Here is a 17,736-nt window from a genome sequence, read left to right as displayed (position 1 = left end):
TATGGTTGGAATAGATTTGTTACCAATTTTCACGTAGCTAAAATGAGAAAAATTATCCAATCTTGTTTTACCCATAACTTCTTCATTTTAAATCCGTTTTGAGTGAATCAAATTGCTATGGTTTCATATTGAACTCTATTTTATGAATCTAAACAGAAAAAGTATAGGTTTATTGTCGGAAAAATAAGTTACAAGTCGTTTTTGTAAAGGTAGTCATTTCAGTCGAAAGAACGACGTCTAGATGACCATTTTAGAAAACATACTTCCACTTTGAGTTTAACCATAATTTTTGGATATAGTTTCATGTTCATAAGAAAAATCATTTTCTCAGAATAACAACTTTTAAATCAAAGTTTATCATAGTTTTTAATTAACTAACCCAAAACAGCCCGCGGTGTTACTACGACGGCATAAATCCGGTTTTACGGTGTTTTTCGTGTTTCCAGGTTTTAAATCATTAAGTTAGCATATCATATAGATATAGAACATGCGTTTAGTTGATTTTAAAAGTCAAGTTAGAAGGATTAACTTTTGTTTGCGAACAAGTTTAGAATTAACTAAACTATGTTCTAGTGATTACAAGTTTAAACCTTCGAATAAGATAGTTTTATATGTATGAATTGAATGATGTTATGAACATCATTACTACCTTAAGTTCCTTGGATAAACCTACTGGAAAAGAGAAAAATAGATCTAGCTTCAATGGATCCTTGGATGGCTCGAAGTTCTTGAAGCAGAATCATGACACTAAAACAAGTTCAAGTAAGATCATCACTTGAAATAAGATTGTTATAGTTATAGAAATTGAACCAAAGTTTGAATATGATTATTACCTTGTATTAGAATGATAACCTACTGTAAGAAACAAAGATTTCTTGAGGTTGGATGATCACCTTACAAGATTGGAAGTGAGCTAGCAAACTTGAAAGTATTCTTGATTTTATGAAACTAGAACTTTTGGAATTTATGAAGGACACTTAGAACTTGAAGATAGAACTTGAGAGAGATCAATTAGATGAAGAAAATTGAAGAATGAAAGTGTTTGTAGGTGTTTTTGGTCGTTGGTGTATGGATTAGATATAAAGGATATGTAATTTTGTTTTCATGTAAATAAGTCATGAATGATTACTCATATTTTTGTAATTTTATGAGATATTTCATGCTAGTTGCCAAATGATGGTTCCCACATGTGTTAGGTGACTCACATGGGCTGCTAAGAGCTGATCATTGGAGTGTATATACCAATAGTACATACATCTAAAAGCTGTGTATTGTACGAGTACGAATACGGGTGCATACGAGTAGAATTGTTGATGAAACTGAACGAGGATGTAATTGTAAGCATTTTTGTTAAGTAGAAGTATTTTGATAAGTGTATTGAAGTCTTTCAAAAGTGTATAAATACATATTAAAACACTACATGTATATACATTTTAACTGAGTCGTTAAGTCATCGTTAGTCGTTACATGTAAATGTTGTTTTGAAACCTTTAGGTTAACGATCTTGTTAAATGTTGTTAACCCAATGTTTATAATATCAAAAGAGATTTTAAATTATTATATTATCATGATATTATGATGTACGAATATCTCTTAATATGGTATATATACATTAAATGTCGTTACAACGATAATCGTTACATATATGTCTCGTTTCAAAATCATTAAGTTAGTAGTCTTGTTTTTACATATGTAGTTCATTGTTAATATACTTAATGATATGTTTAATTATCATAATATAATGTTAACTATATATATAACCATATATATGTCATCATATAGTTTTTACAAGTTTTAACGTTCGTGAATCACCGGTCAACTTGGGTGGTCAATTGTCTATATGAAACCTATTTCAATTAATCAAGTATTAACAAGTTTGATTGCTTAACATGTTGGAAAACATTTAATCATGTAAATATCACTCTCAATTAATATATATAAACATGGAAAAGTTCGGGTCACTACAGTACCTACCCGTTAAATAAATTTCGTCCCGAAATTTTAAGCTGTTGAAGGTGTTGACGAATCTTCTGGAAATAGATGTGGGTATTTCTTCTTCATCTGATCTTCACGCTCCCAGGTGAACTCGGGTCCTCTACGAGCATTCCATCGAACCTTAACAATTGGTATCTTGTTTTGCTTAAGTCTTTTAACCTCGCGATCCATTATTTCGACGGGTTCTTCGATGAATTGAAGTTTTTCGTTGATTTGGATTTCATCTAACGGAATAGTGAGATCCTCTTTAGCAAAACATTTCTTCAAATTCGAGACGTGGAAAGTGTTATGTACAGCCGTGAGTTGTTGAGGTAACTCAAGTCGGTAAGCTACTGGTCCGACACGATCAATAATCTTGAATGGTCCAATATACCTTGGATTTAATTTCCCTCGTTTACCAAATCGAACAACGCCTTTCCAAGGTGCAACTTTAAGCATGACCATCTCTCCAATTTCAAATTCTATATCTTTTCTTTTAATGTCAGCGTAGCTCTTTTGTCGACTTTGGGCGGTTTTCAACCGTTATTGAATTTGGATGATCTTCTCGGTAGTTTCTTGTATAATCTCCGGACCCGTAATCTGTCTATCCCCCACTTCACTCCAACAAATAGGAGACCTGCACTTTCTACCATAAAGTGCTTCAAACGGCGCCATCTCAATGCTTGAATGGTAGCTGTTGTTGTAGGAAAATTCTGCTAACGGTAGATGTCGATCCCAACTGTTTCCGAAATCAATAACACATGCTCGTAGCATGTCTTCAAGCGTTTGTATTTTCCTTTCACTCTGCCCATCAGTTTGTGGATGATAGGTAGTACTCATGTCTAGACGAGTTCCTAATGCTTGCTGTAATGTCTGCCAGAATCTTGAAATAAATCTGCCATCCCTATCAGAGATAATAGAGATTGGTATTCCATGTTTGGAGATGACTTCCTTCAAATACAGCCGTGCTAACTTCTCCATATTGTCGTCTTCTCTTATTGGCAGGAAGTGTGCTGATTTGGTGAGACGATCAACTATTACCCAAATAGTATCAAAACCACTTGCAGTCCTTGGCAATTTAGTGATGAAATCCATGGTAATGTTTTCCCATTTCCATTCCGGGATTTCGGGTTGTTGAAGTAGACCTGATGGTTTCTGATGCTCATCTTTGACCTTAGAACACGTCAAACATTCTCCTACGTATTTAGCAACATCGGCTTTCATACCCGGCCACCAAAAATATTTCCTGAGATCCTTGTACATCTTCCCCGTTCCAGGATGTATTGAGTATCTGGTTTTATGAGCTTCTCTAAGTACCATTTCTCTCATATCTCCAAATTTTGGTACCCAAATCCTTTCAGCCCTATACCGGGTTCCGTCTTCCCGAATATTAAGATGCTTCTCCGATCCTTTGGGTATTTCATCCTTTAAATTTCCCTCTTTTAAAACTCCTTGTTGCGCCTCCTTTATTTGAGTAGTAAGGTTATTATGAATCATTATATTCATAGATTTTACTCGAATGGGTTCTCTGTCCTTTCTGCTCAAGGCGTCGGCTACCACATTTGCTTTCCCCGGGTGGTAACGAATCTCAAAGTCATAATCATTCAATAATTCAATCCACCTACGCTGCCTCATATTCAGTTGTTTCTGATTAAATATGTGTTGAAGACTTTTGTGGTCGGTATATATAATACTTTTGACCCCATATAAGTAGTGCCTCCAAGTCTTTAATGCAAAAACAACCGCGCCTAATTCCAAATCATGCGTCATATAATTTTGCTCGTGAATCTTCAATTGTCTAGACGCATAAGCAATCACCTTCGTCCGTTGCATTAATACACAACCGAGACCTTGCTTTGATGCGTCACAATAAATCACAAAATCATCATTCCCTTCAGGCAATGACAATATAGGTGCCGTATGTGATGACCCGGAAATTTCCGATCAAATTTAAACTTTAATCTTTATATGTTCCCGACACGATGAGCAAAAATATGTAATGTTGAGTCTCGAAAGTTTTGAAAACCATATTCATATAATCAATTACCCTTTGACCATGCCTAGCGATTCACGAACAATTATATATACATATACATATGTGTGATTATTAAATTGAGATATATTATATAAAACATCGAACGGATTAGTGAATATGATTATAAGCTATGAGATCTATTTTATGAACCTGAAAATACTATCAAGGTATTGAATAGATAATACTTTACATGAATGTATTTGTTCGATGTAAGTTTATCGACGAGATTAAAAGATAATATCAAATGATTGAATTATCAGATACATTGAATTATGATTAAGAGTATCTGTTATGAGGTCCACTTTGAATTAGGTAACCCTTATTATTAACCGTATTCGGAAAATGGTAAAGTGAGTTATAAGTGAAGACAAATGTGTCAATTAACGGGAACTAGTGGAGTTTTCTGTTCGACTTTCTATATAAACGTTAACTAGTTAACCTTCCTATTATTTAGAGTGAAAGTGAAACTTTGGGAATATAATTATATTATTTAGAAAGTTTAAGAAAAACAAACTAAACGTTGACGCATAAGGAAATTATATTTTTTTTTAAAGTATAAACGTTATAGGATATAATATTATAAACGATCTTCAAATATACTTTGAAATATAATTAAAATCTAAATATTTTATTAAAGTATTTCAAACCTATATATTATAAATATATTTCAATTTAGTCAAAAGACGTTTTGGTTTAAGTTAATGTTATTAAATATACTTCGATAACTAACGAGGGTATGAATTATAAAAGTAAATGACCAAAACACTCAAAAGATTAAGTTACACTTTGAGTGGGTTAGTTTTTAATTAATTTAAGTCTAGTTATTAATAAAGGTACATGTCACAAAACGTTTAATTTAAAATAAAATATTTTGACAAACAACGAGACTTTGATTTATAGAAGGAAATGACCACAACGCTCAATTTTATAAGTTACGTTTTTCATAAAGTAAATCTTTGATAAATAAGTCAAATTATTATTAAAGGTACACGTCACGTAACGTAAAAGGCTAGTTTTCTAAACGTATGAAAGTGCGCCCGAAAAACGGAAAGTGGTACATGAGTCAAGAGACAACGCGCGAGTCATTTTTGTAAAAATTATATTTTTACCATGAGCGTAAATATAATATAATATTTAATTAATTCTAAAGATTAAATATATTATATATTAAATAATATATATCTATATCACTTATGTTACAATGAATAAATGATGCGTGTTAGCTGGCATGAGGGGTTAGGTAGAGTGGTGCTATAAATTTGAACGTTTGTAGTTTGGAGGATGCATTCTTCATCGAGCACTCTTAGATTATTATTATTATTTATTTATTATTATTATTATTAATATTAAGTTTATAAATCTTATTAGTATTAGTATTATGAGCGATATTATTAGTATTATACATAAAATACTACGACGAGGTCATGAGTGCATTATTTTCAAAACGAATTTTTATGAGCGGGATAAAGCTAAGGAAATTATGAGCTATAGCTATGGAGGTTATGGGTATGGATCATGGGTATGTTCGTGAGGTCAATCTAGTGTTTGTCATCTCCGTTACGTTTACGTACCTTTCCTGCAATATTGAATCTCAATATTGATACGTGAGCACTCACAACTTAACTTTTATTTATTAATAGTGTATCCCTGACTAGTGCTCGAGAAAATAGGATTATGCATGCTTGTACTTTTGATATTGCCTTTAGATAGGATAGGCTAAATCTTGAGGTTAGTTACACCTGTGGTTAAGATAAGGTATAAGATATGCATGTCGTTGGAGAGCTAGCGAAAAATTAATAACTTTTCATTTAGATATCGAATGGATTCGATGAACGGTTAGAAAGTTATGAATTAAACAATTAATTTCGTAATTAAGATTGCTAATGATAATTAGTGAACTAATTTTCTGAGTAATAAAAAGTGGTTATTTGGATTCTACTCGTCGAGTAGATGAATTTTCATATAAAGCACGTCTCGTTTCGTTGAACGGTTGTCAAGTTATGGATAAAAGAAGTTTTGTAAATTTTGATGAAACGTCGATACGGAAACTGAAATTCTCGCTGATCTGCGTTGTTTCATATTAAAAAAAAAATACCACTGAATTCTTTGTTGTAAGGTCTAACAAACGACTCTGGCCGTTTGTCAATTCGAGTCTCGACGATTTTTCTAAAAATCGACAAAGTTGACTGTTTGGTCACATTTTAAAATTCTAAAAAGAGTTGAAACTTTTTTATTAAAAATGTCAGTTTTGTATCAGTTGTCATGGTCGGCCTGATGTGTGTTTACTTTTGCCAAAAATCATGTTATATCTTTGTGGTAACTAGAATTTCCAGGCTTTGACCATTTGTCAATCCGAGTTTCGAGGAATTTTCTAAAAATCTCCAAAGTAGGCTACTCGGTCACTTTTGTAAATTTATTAAAGCTGAAAAATTAACTTTGAAACGCCGAAACCGCATTGGCAACTACGAGTTGTCTAGGGTTAGTTTACTTCTGTAACATTTATGGTTAATTTTTTTGGTAAAGTGTAACTCTTATCTTTGACCGTTTATCAATCAGAGCTCCGATAATTTTTTTCTAAAGGCCGTTTAGTCATGTTTGACCGAAAAATCATTTTTTGTATAAGTTATTGTATTTTTGCATGCGACCTCGTTTTTACTTTAACCTTTGACTTTTGACCTTAAACTTTGACTTTTCCGTTAACTTTTCAGTTAATATTTTTGTGTTGACTTTCTCTAAAAACTAAAATACTATTTTATGATTATGAAACCATTTGTGATACGTTGTTTCACACGTCACCTTTTACTAGAATTTTAACTAAACATGAGTAATATAACATGTTACTATACTGTTGAGTCAGACTCGAGCATTAGGATTGTGGTACACTATGACTTAACCCTAATTTGTTAGACAAATATTGATCAACATAAATATATATATAATTAATATAGGTTCGTGAATCCGAGGCCAACCTTGCACTTGTTCAATGACGTTATATGTATTTTTACTACGAAATACAGTATGGTGAGTTTCATTTGCCTTTTTACCCTTTACATATTTTTGGGCTGAGAATACATGCGCAACTTTTTTTAAATGCTTTACGAAATAGACACAAGTAATCAAAACTACATTATATGGTTGAATTATCGAAATCGAATATGCCCCTTTTTATTAAAGTCTGGTAATCTAAGAATTAGGGAACAGACACCCTAATTGACTCGAATCCTAAAGATAGATCTATCGGGCCTAACAAACCCCATCCAAAGTACCGGATGCTTTAGTACTTCGAAATTTATATCATGTCCGAAGGAGGATCCCGGAATGATAGGGGATATTCTTATATGCATATTGTTAATGTCGGTTACCAGGTGTTCACCATATGAATGATTATTTTTGTCTCTATGCATGGGACGTATATTTATGAGAACTGGAAATGAAATTCTTGCGGTCTATTAAAATGATGGAAATAAATGATTATGATAAACTAATGAACTCACCAACCTTTTGGTTGACACTTTAAAGCATGTTTATTCTCAGGTGTTAAAGAAATCTTCCGCTGTGCATTTGCTCATTTTAAAGATATTACTTGGAGTCTTTCATAGCATATTTCGAAGAATGTTGCATTCGAGTCATTGAGTTCATCAAAGATTATTATTATTATATCAATTTATAGTTGGATAGTGGATATTATGAAATGGTATGCATGCCTGTCAATTTTCGATGTAAAGAAAAATTGTCTTTTAAAAACGAATGCAATGTTTGTAAAATGTATCATATAGAGGTCAAATACCTCGCAATGTAATCAACTATTGTGAATCGTTTATAATGTATATGAACGGGTCCTTTCAGTTGGTATCAGAGCGGTGGTCTTAGCGAACCAGGTCTGCATTAGTGTGTCTAACTGATAAGTCGTTAGGATACATTAGTGAGTCTGGACTTCGACTGTGTCTGCAGGTCAAAAGTTTTGCTTATCATTTCGTGTCGAAAATTACCTGCTTATCATTCTTAAGTCTAGACGCGCTTTCCTGCATTTATTGCATAATAGTGTATAGACGAATTCTTATCTTAGCATATCTGATACTGTGAACTTTGACTGACATTTTTCAAAGATTCTCCGTAATTTATGGGATTTTGGTATTATATATACATATGCAAATTATGTAATTGAAGAATACCAAATCTAAATCCTACAATCTATTTCATAACAAAATTCTTTCCCTAATCATACGAGATGGATCCCTCAACCAGTTCGAACTCCTCAGATTTCGACAGCTATGTAGATATGGATTTCCATTCGAGCTCCGAAAACAGTGTGACCGGAATGGATCAACCAATCAGTCATCATCTATTCTGGATGAAATGGGGATGGGTTCGTAGCCTCCTCAATTATTGGAGACAAGAAGAAGGTGATCCTTTCCATCCACCAAATTGCCCTATTGGCGATGAACCTGAAGCACTTACCGGCGAACCTGTTCGTGAAACCATTTTCTCTCTGATTTCCAGAGTATCTCGTCACGATTATATCCTACATCAAATCCTAGATTTTATTTATCCGCTCGTCCCAACCGACAATCATCCCGGTGTACTAGCAGAAGTTAACGAACTTCGCGCACGCGTGACGGCTTTGGAGCTTATGGTGCAAGGATTACAAACACCATCAGCAGCACCATCAGCATAATCAGTACCGCCAGTAACATCAACATCGCAAACCTCAATACTCTAGACATCAGCAGCATCACCGGCATCAACAGTATCATCATAATTAACACCAACAGTACAATTACCATCATCAACAATCATATTCGTATCACACGCCTCAACATCATAATCTATACCTCAGATATCAACATCACACGCATCATAGATACCAAGGAGTACCAACAACAACAAACGATGAAGTATTGATTCATAACTTCATCGGAGGAATATTCTACGGCGATTATGTAATCTCTAAAGTCTTAGAGATTATCTATTTCCACCCTAACCCTAAATCAGATGAGTGAACCAAAATGAGTCAAGGAAGAATTGAAACCCTAACAAGGATGGTGCGCGATTTACTTGTTATACAAGCATCACTAGCAATTACAACAGTACCGTTAGCATCACCAGTATAGTCAGTAACGTCAGCATCGTCAGAATCAGCAACACCTATGACATCACGGATCCCATCAGTTCAAGAATCACTGTGGAAATCGTTACCAATCAACAACGAATATGTTGTATCAACGAGTTATATAGTATTAACTCATTCCTTCTGAAGAATTATTATATATTTTATATATATGAATTCTGGAATTATAATAAATCTTTTTGTACTAAGCTATTAAGTATGAATTGAAAAAGAGTAGATACTACTCGTTTAAATTCATATTACTAATATCTTATGATGTACATCCTTCATTAACAACTTAATCATCGTTAACCACAATCTCTGTTTCAGATCGTTAACCACAATCTCTGTTTCAATCTAATGAACTCCGGTTCATAATAAATCAAGTGTATCATTCAATAACATGTTTGATTATACACTTTCATCTTCGTTATACCCGAAATTTACGGGAAAACAATATTCGTATCTTGCGAAGTTAGCAAGAGTTCTATGAGCATCAGCATGATTCACTAAGGAAATACATATAAATATTGAAGCATTGATTACATTAGTGAAATACTCCGTGAAGACTGTGTAATCTCTAATGTTTTAGAGATTATTCATTTCTAATTCAGACCGAAAGTCAAATGAGCTTAATATGAATTTAAACTCATTGAACCTGTATTACATCTGAAGAAAATATACTCACGCATATTTTCATAAAGACTGTAATGAAAATTCTTGTTCAGAACATTATTTGTGAATTTTTTTTTTACGGGTAGGTAATACCCGAGAGATATTTAAATTCACAATTAATATGTTACATTCTTTGAATCTGATTCAGTAATCACCAACTGTATTCACTACTCTCTCAACAATATACAATCTTTTGTAAAAATCAAAATAACTATTCTCATCCAATTGATTACATATTCTAATTTTGACAAATCAAAATCCAAGTCAAGATTTAACAGAAGACATCACTCTTAGAATTCCTACATCTATCAAAGTCATACTTTGAATTCAAAATTATGAAAGAACATCACTTTTATTTGTAACACTCAGAAGTATATGAAAATCATTCGGGATTTAGGACGATTTCATCATTTGGATATTGACTATGACAATCTGCAATTAAAACCCTTCGAAATTCTAGAAGACACTTCAAATAATAAACAATTGAGATGATGATCCAACCACACGTTACCCGAAGTTTTGTACCTGAAAAAAAAAAAAGTCTCGAAACCAAAGTTATAATCTGACATGTACCTGCGTCGAATTCTTTATCATTTATTAGCAAAAACAACATTTCGATTTCTTTTCAAAGTAGCCAATTTTGTCACAGCTCCAGCAAGTCAACTTCGATTTTTCAGTCGAACCAGTCTTATTATAACCCCGATAGATACGTTGCCCTTTCGTCATTATTACTGGGGAACCTTTCATATTCCACCATATTACCACTAGCGTTTAATCATCTAAAACACGATTCTTCTGAACCCATCTCGAATTGATAACCAGTGATTCAGTTATTATAGCATTAAATGCAGAGGAAACATAAAAATGGTAGAGGGTCTAAACGGCCAAAAGTTTGATGATAAAAGATAGTGAGTTGGTAAAGCTCAGAAAAAGAAAGGATTTGGTACTGAAAAACGGATTGAGCAAAGTATGAAGGAAGCCGTGGACAAATCACAGAGACTGAATCTGCCTTCAAGGGATCCAAATGATTCAGTGTCTGCTGAAATCGTTAGCAAACACGTTACCCCTTATTCTAAACCTTCACAGACAGATATTCTTCATCATCATCTTACCTTAAATATTATAAGATATCATCGTATCTCTCATTATACATATTCTCCATATTTTTGGAGATATTTTCACAACTATTCTTATCTGAGATCATTTATCTCTGTGTAATATCTGCAACATAAAAGAAACTGTGTTAGTTTCTAAATTCTGAAAAATTCAAATATGAATGTTTTGAAGTAGTGTTGAGAACTGAAGCATAAGTTAGTATAATATAATGACACTTGATCAACGTCATTATATTACAGTAATTCATGCTGAGTTTCTAATGGACGTGATGATTCACAGGACATACCGTCATCATGTGTCATTTACACGACTCTTACATTCTATCTAACCTCTAAATATATCAAGAAAATATTTCTTGATGATTCGGTCTTTTTCAGGGTATTCTGGTAATTTAACAAATCAGAATTTACCATTACCCTTTCCTTCTTAGAACAATTATTATATTCCTTCTTAAATCCATACATATGAATTCCGGACCATTACAAGAGCTATTTAATCACAAGAAGAAGAAACGAAAGGACAAAGCTTCGAAATGGAAAATGTGGGGTATAAACCGCAGCAAATAGAAGAGAGCATTAACTATGGATGATGATGATTATAGAAGACAGAAGCAAGGACATCGAAATATCAGGGATGATATAAAAATCTAGCAACAACCCGAAAAAAAAAAATTACAAACCGTATATATCGATGCATATAGCAACGTAAAGACACGGGAGAACTAAAAATACTATAAACCCTAGGGTATAGTAAAAGTAAATAGATTCTTCTGGTGGTAGATTAAAAAGAAGAATGACGGATATGAACGTTAAGAGGATATCAAGGATCAGGATGGGATGGAGCATATTAACGAATGTTTTAAAGTATGAATTGAGGAAGAAAGAATAGAGGGTGTGAGTCGTAAGGAAATGGAGAAGGCGGATTTATAGGGAAATATCCGACAGAACAATCGAAGCAGATTATCGCGTTCAACCAAAGAAGATCTAAATCTCCTTAATTACCGAAGAATCAAATCTTATTATGAAGATTTCTTCTAAATTCCTTAAATTCCGGAAAGCAATCTTGAACACGCCGCCGGTTAAGTCAAACCTGCATTTATTTATTTTTCACTCTTTTGCGATAGCTTCACTTATACTCTTCGCATAATCAAATTGGGTTATCTATATTACTCAATGATGATAAAACTCTATGTATCAATTTACATTCGTCATAATAACATTCTTACTGTTCGCCATGACGACCTCTATCAAATTTCGGGACGAAATTTCTTTTAACGGGTAGGTACTGTGATGACCCGGAAATTTCCGATCAAATTTAAACTTTAATCTTTATATGTTCCCGACACGATGAGCAAAAATATGTAATGTTGAGTCTCGAAAGTTTTGAAAACCATATTCATATAATCAATTACCCTTTGACCATGCCTAGCGATTCACGAACAATTATATATACATATACATATGTGTGATTATTAAATTGAGATATATTATATAAAACATCGAACGGATTAGTGAATATGATTATAAGCTATGAGATCTATTTTATGAACCTGAAAATACTATCAAGGTATTGAATAGATAATACTTTACATGAATGTATTTGTTCGATGTAAGTTTATCGACGAGATTAAAAGATAATATCAAATGATTGAATTATCAGATACATTGAATTATGATTAAGAGTATCTGTTATGAGGTCCACTTTGAATTAGGTAACCCTTATTATTAACCGTATTCGGAAAATGGTAAAGTGAGTTATAAGTGAAGACAAATGTGTCAATTAACGGGAACTAGTGGAGTTTTCTGTTCGACTTTCTATATAAACGTTAACTAGTTAACCTTCCTATTATTTAGAGTGAAAGTGAAACTTTGGGAATATAATTATATTATTTAGAAAGTTTAAGAAAAACAAACTAAACGTTGACGCATAAGGAAATTATATTTTTTTTTAAAGTATAAACGTTATAGGATATAATATTATAAACGATCTTCAAATATACTTTGAAATATAATTAAAATCTAAATATTTTATTAAAGTATTTCAAACCTATATATTATAAATATATTTCAATTTAGTCAAAAGACGTTTTGGTTTAAGTTAATGTTATTAAATATACTTCGATAACTAACGAGGGTATGAATTATAAAAGTAAATGACCAAAACACTCAAAAGATTAAGTTACACTTTGAGTGGGTTAGTTTTTAATTAATTTAAGTCTAGTTATTAATAAAGGTACATGTCACAAAACGTTTAATTTAAAATAAAATATTTTGACAAACAACGAGACTTTGATTTATAGAAGGAAATGACCACAACGCTCAATTTTATAAGTTACGTTTTTCATAAAGTAAATCTTTGATAAATAAGTCAAATTATTATTAAAGGTACACGTCACGTAACGTAAAAGGCTAGTTTTCTAAACGTATGAAAGTGCGCCCGAAAAACGAAAAGTGGTACATGAGTCAAGTGACAACGCGCGAGTCATTTTTGTAAAAATTATATTTTTACCATGAGCGTAAATATAATATAATATTTAATTAATTCTAAAGATTAAATATATTATATATTAAATAATATATATCTATATCACTTATGTTACAATGAATAAATGATGCGTGTTAGCTGGCATGAGGGGTTAGGTAGAGTGGTGCTATAAATTTGAACGTTTGTAGTTTGGAGGATGCATTCTTCATCGAGCACTCTTAGATTATTATTATTATTTATTTATTATTATTATTATTAATATTAAGTTTATAAATCTTATTAGTATTAGTATTATGAGCGATATTATTAGTATTATACACAAAATACAACGACGAGGTCATGAGTGCATTATTTTCAAAACGAATTTTTATGAGCGGGATAAAGCTAAGGAAATTATGAGCTATAGCTATGGAGGTTATGGGTATGGATCATGGGTATGTTCGTGAGGTCAATCTAGTGTTTGTCATCTCCGTTACGTTTACGTACCTTTCCTGCAATATTGAATCTCAATATTGATACGTGAGCACTCACAACTTAACTTTTATTTATTAATAGTGTATCCCTGACTAGTGCTCGAGAAAATAGGATTATGCATGCTTGTACTTTTGATATTGCCTTTAGATAGGATAGGCTAAATCTTGAGGTTAGTTACACCTGTGGTTAAGATAAGGTATAAGATATGCATGTCGTTGGAGAGCTAGCGAAAAATTAATAACTTTTCATTTAGATATCGAATGGATTCGATGAACGGTTAGAAAGTTATGAATTAAACAATTAATTTCGTAATTAAGATTGCTAATGATAATTAGTGAACTAATTTTCTGAGTAATAAAAAGTGGTTATTTGGATTCTACTCGTCGAGTAGATGAATTTTTATATAAAGCACGTCTCGTTTCGTTGAACGGTTGTCAAGTTATGGATAAAAGAAGTTTTGTAAATTTTGATGAAACGTCGATACGGAAACTGAAATTCTCGCTGATCTGCGTTGTTTCAGATTAAAACAAAAATACCACTGAATTCTTTGTTGTAAGGTCTAACAAACGACTCTGGCCGTTTGTCAATTCGAGTCTCGACGATTTTTCTAAAAATCGACAAAGTTGACTGTTTGGTCACATTTTAAAATTCTAAAAAGAGTTGAAACTTTTTTATTAAAAATGTCAGTTTTGTATCAGTTGTCATGGTCGGCCTGATGTGTGTTTACTTTTGCCAAAAATCATGTTATATCTTTGTGGTAACTAGAATTTCCAGGCTTTGACCATTTGTCAATCTGAGTTTCGAGGAATTTTCTAAAAATCTCCAAAGTAGGCTACTCGGTCACTTTTGTAAATTTATTAAAGCTGAAAAATTAACTTTGAAACGCCAAAACCGCATTGGCAACTACGAGTTGTCTAGGGTTAGTTTACTTCTGTAACATTTATGCTTAATTTTTTTGGTAAAGTGTAACTCTTATCTTTGACCGTTTATCAATCAGAGCTCCGATAATTTTTTTCTAAAGGCCGTTTAGTCATGTTTGACCGAAAAATCATTTTTTGTATAAGTTATTGTATTTTTGCATGCGACCTCGTTTTTACTTTAACCTTTGACTTTTGACCTTAAACTTTGACTTTTCCGTTAACTTTTCAGTTAATATTTTTGTGTTGACTTTCTCTAAAAACTAAAATACTATTTTATGATTATGAAACCATTTGTGATACGTTGTTTCACACGTCACCTTTTACTAGAATTTTAACTAAACATGAGTAATATAACATGTTACTATACTGTTGAGTCAGACTCGAGCATTAGGATTGTGGTACACTATGACTTAACCCTAATTTGTTAGACAAATATTGATCAACATAAATATATATATAATTAATATAGGTTCGTGAATCCGAGGCCAACCTTGCACTTGTTCAATGACGTTATATGTATTTTTACTACGAAATACAGTATGGTGAGTTTCATTTGCCTTTTTACCCTTTACATATTTTTGGGCTGAGAATACATGCGCAACTTTTTTTAAATGCTTTACGAAATAGACACAAGTAATCAAAACTACATTATATGGTTGAATTATCGAAATCGAATATGCCCCTTTTTATTAAAGTCTGGTAATCTAAGAATTAGGGAACAGACACCCTAATTGACGCGAATCCTAAAGATAGATCTATCGGGCCTAACAAACCCCATCCAAAGTACCGGATGCTTTAGTACTTCGAAATTTATATCATGTCCGAAGGAGGATCCCGGAATGATAGGGGATATTCTTATATGCATATTGTTAATGTCGGTTACCATGTGTTCACCATATGAATGATTATTTTTGTCTCTATGCATGGGACGTATATTTATGAGAACTGGAAATGAAATTCTTGCGGTCTATTAAAATGATGGAAATAAATGATTATGATAAACTAATGAACTCACCAACCTTTTGGTTGACACTTTAAAGCATGTTTATTCTCAGGTGTTAAAGAAATCTTCCGCTGTGCATTTGCTCATTTTAAAGATATTACTTGGAGTCTTTCATAGCATATTTCGAAGAATGTTGCATTCGAGTCATTGAGTTCATCAAAGATTATTATTATTATATCAATTTATAGTTGGATAGTGGATATTATGAAATGGTATGCATGCCTGTCAATTTTCGATGTAAAGAAAAATTGTCTTTTAAAAACGAATGCAATGTTTGTAAAATGTATCATATAGAGGTCAAATACCTCGCAATGTAATCAACTATTGTGAATCGTTTATAATGTATATGAACGGGTCCTTTCACCGTAGTTAGCTTTTTCTTCAATAACTGAAACGCTTTCTCTTGTTCATCATTCCATTCAAATTTCTTCCCTTTATGCGTTAATGCAGTCAAGGGTTTTGCTATTCTGGAAAAGTCTTGGATGAACCTTCTGTAGTAACCAGCTAGTCCTAAAAACTGGCGTATGTGTTTCGGAGTTTTCGGGGTTTCCCACTTTTCAACAGTTTCTATCTTTGCCGGATCCACCTTAATACCTTCTTTGTTCACTATGTGACCGAGGAATTGAACTTCTTTCAACCAAAATGCACACTTTGAAAACTTAGCATACAATTCTTCCTTCCTCAATACTTCTAACACCTTTCTCAAATGTTCACCGTATTCTTGGTCATTCTTTGAGTAAATAAGTATGTCATCAATGAAAACAATGACAAACTTGTCAAGGTATGGTCCACACACTCGGTTCATAAGGTCCATGAACACAGCTGGTGCATTAGTTAAACCAAACGGCATGACCATAAACTCGTAATGACCGTAACGTGTTCTGAAAGCAGTCTTTGGAATATCATCTTCTTTCACCCGCATTTGATGATACCTGGAACGTAAGTCAATCTTTGAATAAACAGACGAGCCATGTAGTTGATCAAATAAGTCGTCGATTCTCGGTAGTGGGTAGCGGTTCTTGATGGTAAGTTTGTTCAACTCTCGGTAGTCAATACACAACCTGAATGTACCATCTTTCTTCTTGACAAACAAAACAGGAGCTCCCCACGGTGATGTGCTTGGTCGAATGAAACCACGCTCTAAAAGTTCTTGTAATTGGCTTTGCAGTTCTTTCATCTCGCTGGGTGCGAGTCTGTAAGGAGCACGAGCTATTGGTGCAGCTCCTGGTACAAGATCTATTTGAAATTCAACGGATCGATGTGGGGGTAATCCCGGTAATTCTTTCGGAAATACATCGGGAAATTCTTTTACAATGGGAACATCATTGATGCTCTTTTCTTCAGTTTGTACTTTCTCGACGTGTGCTAGAACAGCATAGCAACCTTTTCTTATTAGTTTTTGTGCCTTCAAATTACTAATAAGATGTAGCTTCGTGTTGCCCTTTTCTCCGTACACCATTAAGGGTTTTCCTTTTTCTCGTATAATGCAAATTGCATTTTTGTAACAGACGATCTCTGCTTTCACTTCTTTCAACCAGTCCATACCGATTATCACATCAAAACTCCCTAACTCTACTGGTATCAAATCAATCTTAAATGTTTCGCTAACCAGTTTAATTTCTCGATTCCGACATATATTATCTGCTGAAATTAATTTACCATTTGCTAATTCGAGTAAAAATTTACTATCCAAAGGCGTCAATGGACAACTTAATTTAGCACAAAAATCTCTACTCATATAGCTTCTATCCGCACCCGAATCAAATAAAACGTAAGCAGATTTATTGTCAATAAGAAACGTACCCGTAACAAGCTCCGGGTCTTCCTGTGCCTCTGCCGCATTAATATTGAAAATTCTTCCGCGGTCTTGTCCATTCGTGTTCTCCTGGTTCGGGCAATTTCTAATAATGTGGCCCGGTTTTCCACATTTATAACAAACTACATTGGC

The sequence above is a fragment of the Rutidosis leptorrhynchoides genome, chromosome 1 (assembly GCF_046630445.1).
Source record: "Rutidosis leptorrhynchoides isolate AG116_Rl617_1_P2 chromosome 1, CSIRO_AGI_Rlap_v1, whole genome shotgun sequence".
NCBI classification, from domain to species: domain Eukaryota; kingdom Viridiplantae; phylum Streptophyta; class Magnoliopsida; order Asterales; family Asteraceae; genus Rutidosis; species Rutidosis leptorrhynchoides.
The sequence above is the reverse complement of the archived record's forward strand: the minus strand, read 5'-3'. Positions refer to the sequence as shown.